At 39.9% G+C, this 7,050-nt stretch overlaps 1 long non-coding RNA gene across 1 annotated transcript; it reads right to left on the bottom strand.

The window, feature by feature from the left end:
- Window positions 1-521: 521 nt before the first annotated feature.
- Window positions 522-5,730, bottom strand: LOC145553871 (uncharacterized). Its single transcript, XR_014089913.1, has 3 exons — window positions 4,415-5,730; window positions 2,062-2,152; window positions 522-1,786 (listed from the first exon to the last, which is right to left on the bottom strand). It is a non-coding gene; the product is annotated as an uncharacterized LOC145553871 (long non-coding RNA).
- Between the last annotated feature and the right edge of the window lie 1,320 nt (window positions 5,731-7,050).

Below are 7,050 nucleotides of genomic sequence, written 5' to 3'. Positions count from 1 at the left end.
ACCGCACTCTGACGTAAATGCTCCTGTGTTTGGGAGGTCAAAGGAAAACAGATGCATTATTTAAAGCTCATAAAATAAAACTTTAATGGGGAGAAAAGGCTTTTGAAAAGGTGCAACCCAGCCATGTGGGGTACAAAAGCAGAAGATCAAAGGCTTGCATGCTATCAGATAAGTACAGCGTCAAAAACAAAAAAACACACACACACACACCCACACACACGCGCGCACACGCACACACTCACACACACACACACACACGCGCACACACACACACAAATATGTTTCATCTTTTTGTTATGTTGTATCAATTTGGTGTGATTTTGAAAAGTTGCATAAAGAAAGCAATTGTAGAAAAAAAAAAAAGCTAGACAAAGTATCACTTTGCTTTCGTCAGCTGAGACCAAAATCGATGCTTTGTGTTGAAGAAAGCCAACCCTGCAACACTGAACACACCCTCTCCACGGGGTTACACGGCGGTGGCCGTATCATGATGTGTGGAGGTTTTTCTCCTGCAGGGACAAAAACACTGGTTGCAGGTGACAGGAGGATGGATGGAGCTATCTTAGGTGAAAACCCAACAGAAGCTGCAAAAGACAGCTGTAGCATTATGTACAGATAAGTGCATAATTTGCACATCGCATTTTCAAATTTGAATTTGTGAAACAATATGAAAACCATGTATCAGTTTTCACCTTGACATTAAAAATAAACAAATCCTTTACAATTTAGAATCTGAGAGAAATTTTTAATGTGTTTTACACTTTTTCAAGGCACTGTCCCAATCACTGTATCTTTATATTTAATTCCGTCATATGAGTTTCCTTTCGGGTAATTATTTGTAATTCAGTATTTTGCACAGGCACTCACAAGGCAGCCGCTAATACGTATTTGCACTTTCTCTTGCAAACATCACCTGATAAATGTACTGAAAGCAATGAGGAGTTTCACCGTTTTGCCCGAGGACTCTTAGACAAGTAGTCTGGCTGGGGATCAATCAATCAGCTTGCTAATTGGAGAATGACCCCTTCAGTGCTGGTCCCCAGCCTCTCCCTTAACCTTCTCTAATAACCGAATTCTCTGGAAGAAACACGAAGCTGGTAATCAGCTCAGTAGAACAACTCAGGTTTCCTCATGTGTAAAAACAAGTAGAAGTAGCATAGAGATGACCATACAAAACAATTCATTTAAAGTTGCAAATTTAAAAGAAAGAAAGTGAATTTTTTTTACACTAATATGAAAAATGTAATAATTGCATATGTGTTAGACAAGATCTGTTTATTAAATTATGCTGCTGGATAAAGTTTCTTGGAAACGTATTGATCAACAAACATCAATGTGATGCGTAATTGTGAAGTGAAGCAACATTGATCAAAAGTTTTCTACTCTAAAATGTATAGAAAAAAAAATGCTGTACATTTGTACTTGGAAACATGGGGGACAAAAAATAACTTTAAAATATTTTGATAAATGAAACAAAAAATTCTTCAAAACAGTTTTTTCTTTTTTTTCTTCTTCTTCTTTGTCTTTCAAGGCTCATGTAGCCATCAGCCGATTTATACTGAAGATAAAATTGTTAAATCTGTTAGATTTGGTCTAGATTTGTGTTTCAGATATTTGGGTGATAATTTGCTCAGATTATGTGAACATTTATTTGTCCAAGCTGCTGCTGATGCTGGTGGTGCCATGACGTCAGTCCTCACTTGATGTCACAGGCCGTCTAACGACCGTGTGTGTCACATTATGGTCTTCTTCTTATGGAGTTTTCCCAGCATGATAGCGCTACATGCTGGAAAAAAAAAAGAAAAAAACCCCCCAATAAAACAACTGTGCAATATTAGAGGATTTTATCCAACCGCAAAAACGTTGCCACTTATTTGATCTGAACATGACAGATTTGAAGCTGACAGCTGACACTTCTGCATTGACACACGCAGAAAAGGGTTTTGGAAGTTTGAAAACACTGTGCACCCACTACTTTAAACCCTTTCCCCTCCTCACAGGTGCTTAAAGCATGCTCTTGTGTTGTCATTGTTACAACAATGCGTGAATCATCACACTAACCTTTTCTTACTGCTGGTCTATCAGCGGCTTTCTGCTCTTGTCCTGCAGTAAGCATTCATGGTCTTCTCTGTTATTTCCTCGTCCTAATTCTCTGTGCAGAGCAATCATGTCAGTTCATTTGCAAATACTGAATGTTTTTATTGTGCTGCATACATTTTGACATGTGCTACCCATTGTTGCATGCAGTTATTCTTATTAACTGTTCACATCATGCAGAAATAATGATAAAAAAGTAATCAAGGTAACATTTTAACAAATGTAGGAGCCTTGAGAAACACCTCCCTGCTCTTTATCATGAGCGTAACCTCTGATGATCATCTGGCACTTGACCCCGACATGCACCTCTAATCCTTGCCTTGCTAATGTCAGTTTGTGTAGCCCTCTGCAGCTCCAGACTTCCTCTCAAGGCTGAGCGGAGCGTTTCAGCCACCTGACAACATCCACTAGAGCCTGTCAGTATCAGAGTGATGTATTCACTGCCATTCTCCTGTCTACCCTCAAGGGCAGCCAACTTCCTGTTGCTGGGTTACACTAATTGCTGTATTAGTATTCTGCATTGAGCTGCCGCCGGAAGCTGAGGCTCCACCAGACACTGATGGCCACTGCAAGCCGTTGTAATTACAACAGAGAAACTCTCTGCAATCGTTGTTTGAGTTTGTCAAACGCATGCTGCTTCCGGTTTAACTGGCTTTAGTTTTTTTTTTTTTTTCCTCATTGCAGTCTTCCTAATTTGAGGACTAAATCGTTCTTATTTTTGCACATTGTGTTTAAGCATGCATCTTATCAGATTTTTGCATCTTTTTATGCATTAATATCTCTTGATCGTTTCCTGCATATAATTATTAGTGCAGTCACGTACGAATTATGGTTAATGCAACTGCAAATTTCCATTGCGTCAGCCTCAGTAGCTGTTATGTTAACTCATGGAGGCACATGTATTCCTGCACGGGGGAACTTTTTCTCCTTTGAAGAGGAATATGATGAATGCCTGATGACATTACGGTGGGGAAACTTCTGTGTGCTGCTCTGAGGCCGAGTCAGAGGGAAAAGAGAGTCAGGCAGAGAGAGAATGATACGGATCAACACGAGTAGAATCAAAGTAGAACGGACAATTGAAGTTATTAAGACTAATCCGCTTTGGTTGAAACTTGATTATGTTTTCATTCACCATGTTTTTCTTTAAATTTCCAGCCAGCTCCTTTTTTAGATTTTCGTGCAGAGCATAAGTAATTTGTTTTTAGCTATATTGTTTTCAAATTTTTTAAAAATGTACTCAAAAATACAACTTCCAAACATAAGAATGTGGTCAGTGCAAAGAGAGAGGCTGCCTGCCTGGTGAGCTGCTCTGCTAACAACAACTTTGGCTTATGCAGAGTTGGTTATTATTGCTGTGGTTCAGAGAGTGGCTGTGATGATGGCTGGACAAGTCAATCAAAATAGATTTAGCAGCACTTTGTGCATTTAGTCACTTGCTGCCAGAATTAATTTACAACTGTAAAAAAAAATATATACATATATGTATTTTAAATTTCAGGTGCAGGATGTACATCCAAAAAATCTGAAAAACACATGGATTTGTATTCAGTCCTATTTTTACTGTAATTTAGTGCAACAATCAAGAGTCAGTGCACAGCTTCAGGTATTGCAGCTACAAACTACTGATGAGGCCCAAAATCTGGGTTAGTGATAGACTCAGAGCTGAACCTTGAAAGATACATAAAGAGAATTACAAAGTCGGCTTTTTATCACCTGAAGAGCATTTGAAGGATTAAAGGACTAATATCCCAGCAAAGTCTTAGTAAACTCATCCTTGTGTTTTATGTTTAGTCGTATTGATTACTGCAACAGTGTCTTCACAGGTCTGCCAAAAAAAAAATCAATCAGACAGATGCTGTTAATTCAGAGTGCTGCTACTGCTGCTGCTGCTTGTGTTCTCATTAAAACTAGAGAGAATAGAGCACATTAGTTTTAAAGTCCTAACACTGACTCCCTCAGTATATAGATTTTCTAAATCACTGAATGGCTTGGCCCCAAAATACATTAAGGACTTGTAGTATCAACCTTCCAGATCACTCTGGTCTTGTCTACTCTGCATCAAACATGGAAGCAGCATTCAGTTTTTATTTTCCTCCAATCTGGAACAAACATCCGAATTTGATTGATAACGGAACACTAATTAATATATTCCTTGTACATTTGATTATTAATATTCTTAATGATTTTGATGATGGCATTGGACAAAATTGTTTCATATTTGGATACTATATTACGTCCGTCTTTATCACGTAAAGACAGACGTCTTTACGTGATAAAGCGGCTTTGCTGCTGAAATGTTCTGTTTGTATTTACTTGCCTTAAAAACTGGAACTCTTTCAACAAGACAAACTGAAGAGGCTGCAAAGTGGGTCCTCGAGGGCCGGCATACTGCATGTTTTAGTTTCCTCCCTGGTGGTAGTAACGACCTTTTCAACATGTCAATGTTCTCCTTAGGCCTTCTAATCAGCCATCATTGGATCCAGGTGCGTTAAACCAGGGAGCGAACTACAACATGCAGGATGCCGGCCCTCGAGGACCGACTTTGGGCGCCACTGGACAAGGGGAAGCTGCACAGGCGAGCAACAATTAGACAAACAAACACAGGAAGATAATGAGACAGATAATGGAAAACATTAGGGTGCGGCATAGGTGGGACTCCAAAGATGTGAAGCTGCCTTTTAGTGCACAACTTAAAACAAAAAGAACACAAAAAAGGTTCACAAGTATCAAGTAAAACTCGTAGCCAGCGGCAGAGCTGGACATGACAAAGAGCAGGATAAGTAAGCATTGCATGCGTAAACATTTCTGTTTTACTTTGCGTGCCATATAATTAAACGCAACACATTAGTTAAGAAATCACAAAGGACACATTTAAAATGATTGCTAAGGCATTTGTGTTGGTGTGAGTCCCTCAAGGATGGGCTTGCACAACTGGCAGTGGGGCACGGAGTTTCACCTGGTCCACTATTTATTCATGTATTTATTTATATGTTTAGAACTGGTATAATTATTAACATAATTGTTACATTTATCCTGTTTCTGCACCTGTACTCTTCACGCACTTACAAAGAAGAGTCTTTAACAACAGCATTAATTAGAGTAAAGTGACTCACGAGCAACTAAAATGTAATTTCATCTCAGGATAAACACAGCTGCTCTGCAAAGCCATCAGAGTTTTGCCCGAGTGCATTAGTGAACAAACTGCACCGTGCAGACCGAGGTCGCTGCTGAGACGAGAGAAAAGTCAAAGGACTTGAATACTTTTGCAATCAATACGGTTCACAATGCAATCTGAATGTTGTCTCCGCACGTTTTAGGACCTGCGTGTTTATTTCCTGTGCATGCTTAGCATCGCAAGCTTGTTTGCATGACATTCTGCTTGTGTGCATTGGTATTCTGGAGCAGATTTTTTTATTTGAATCCCCTGCTGCCTTCACAGTTCACGCTCCCCATGTTAGATTCATTCGATTATTCTCATAAATCCTCTCCATGGCAACATGACTTTGAAAAGCCGAGGGTTTCTCCGTATATCAGTGGCAACACAATTTATTTATTTTTTTTCAGGAAGTTCCAGAAGCCTCCCTCCCTGCTTGATTAAGAGTGATTACTTTCAGTTTGATTAGCGTTTCTCCCAATTTGGCTATCATTTCCGGCAGTCTTGTGTGTCCAGAGGAGTGCGCCTGTGATTTTCTACACCGTGGGTTCGAGTGGATGGATGGGTGCTCATCAGAAGCATTAGTGTGCAGAAGTGTGTGGAATCAATCAGACATCTGAGTGGTTAGCTCTCCCTCAATGACGCAGAGTCTCCTGCCGTCTGTGTTTGCCCCTGACCTGGCCAAAGACTGACGGAAGATTTGAGCCAATCTGAAAATGAGTTGTTAACGAGACATGAATTAATCGTGATGTTGCTTTTTGCTTAATTTAATTGTTTAATCTTTAAACTATTAAGTATTTCCAGCCAGCCGTTCTGCAAGAGAAAATCCAAAACGATAACCCTTTAAAGGTTCTGCATGCAGGTCTGTGCTTCCGTCCTCCTGCACAGATAAAAAGTCAGATCTTTGCTCTGCTGCGCTCGTCTAATCCAGCATGGCATGGATTTCTGTTCCTGCTGTTGATCTGGCTTTCTGGCTCTGTAATCATAGTTATTTTTTTTTTATTCTCTCTCTTTTTTTTTTTTTTTTTTAAAGGGAATGTGCGTCATCAGATCTGTGTGAGGTCAGTCTCGCTGCAGAAACATGGTTGACTCAATCGGGTGGAGTCAGAAGGTTCTTCTGACTAAGTCAAATACTTGCTAAAATCATACCGTGAACAAAGATGAGCGAGAATACCACACAAACAAATGACTAAGCAACAAACAAACAAAACCACAAAGACATTAAAATGAACGATATGGATGCGGATGTTTTCGGGTCGGAGCTTTAAAAGTTCTGTTCAGTGTCGTATGACGTTTCATTGTCATTCCAGAACATGAGGTAGATGAATAAGCATGTCACTTCTGTCACCAATCAAACAGCACTGATTATCCCTTTATCTGTGGTGCACATTGAAAACCTTGGTGCAGATCAAACTGGAATGCGATCAACAGCGTAAAATCAATAACTGAGATTTCCATTGTCCAAACCTTTTCCTCAGTTGTGATGGAAGCGAACATAAAGCATCGACCGGAGCGTCACTGGTGATGGTGTGGCTTCCCAAATCTGAGGAAATTCAATTAAAACTCCTCTACCTCTCCACACCCTGGGACTTGAAATGCAACAAAATAGACCTTTGAAGCACCGAGTGACTAAGTGACATAACAAGAATGCAACAGCGGTAGCTCATGTTCTTCATATGTGTTTGTGTGGAAGAACAAACTCCAGCTCAACGTCACACAAGCAAAGCAGATGGTACTGTTCTGTTAGGAAACTCCCCCCTTATTGCCCGTTGTTATCATAGATGGTAATGATGTAGAAG

Source organism: Poecilia reticulata, chromosome 11 (genome assembly GCF_904066995.2).
Source record: "Poecilia reticulata chromosome 11, P_reticulata-male-v2, whole genome shotgun sequence".
In the NCBI taxonomy this organism is placed as follows: Eukaryota; Metazoa; Chordata; class Actinopteri; order Cyprinodontiformes; family Poeciliidae; genus Poecilia; species Poecilia reticulata.
Note: the sequence above shows the minus strand (reverse complement) of the source record. Positions and strands in the feature narration are given on the sequence as shown.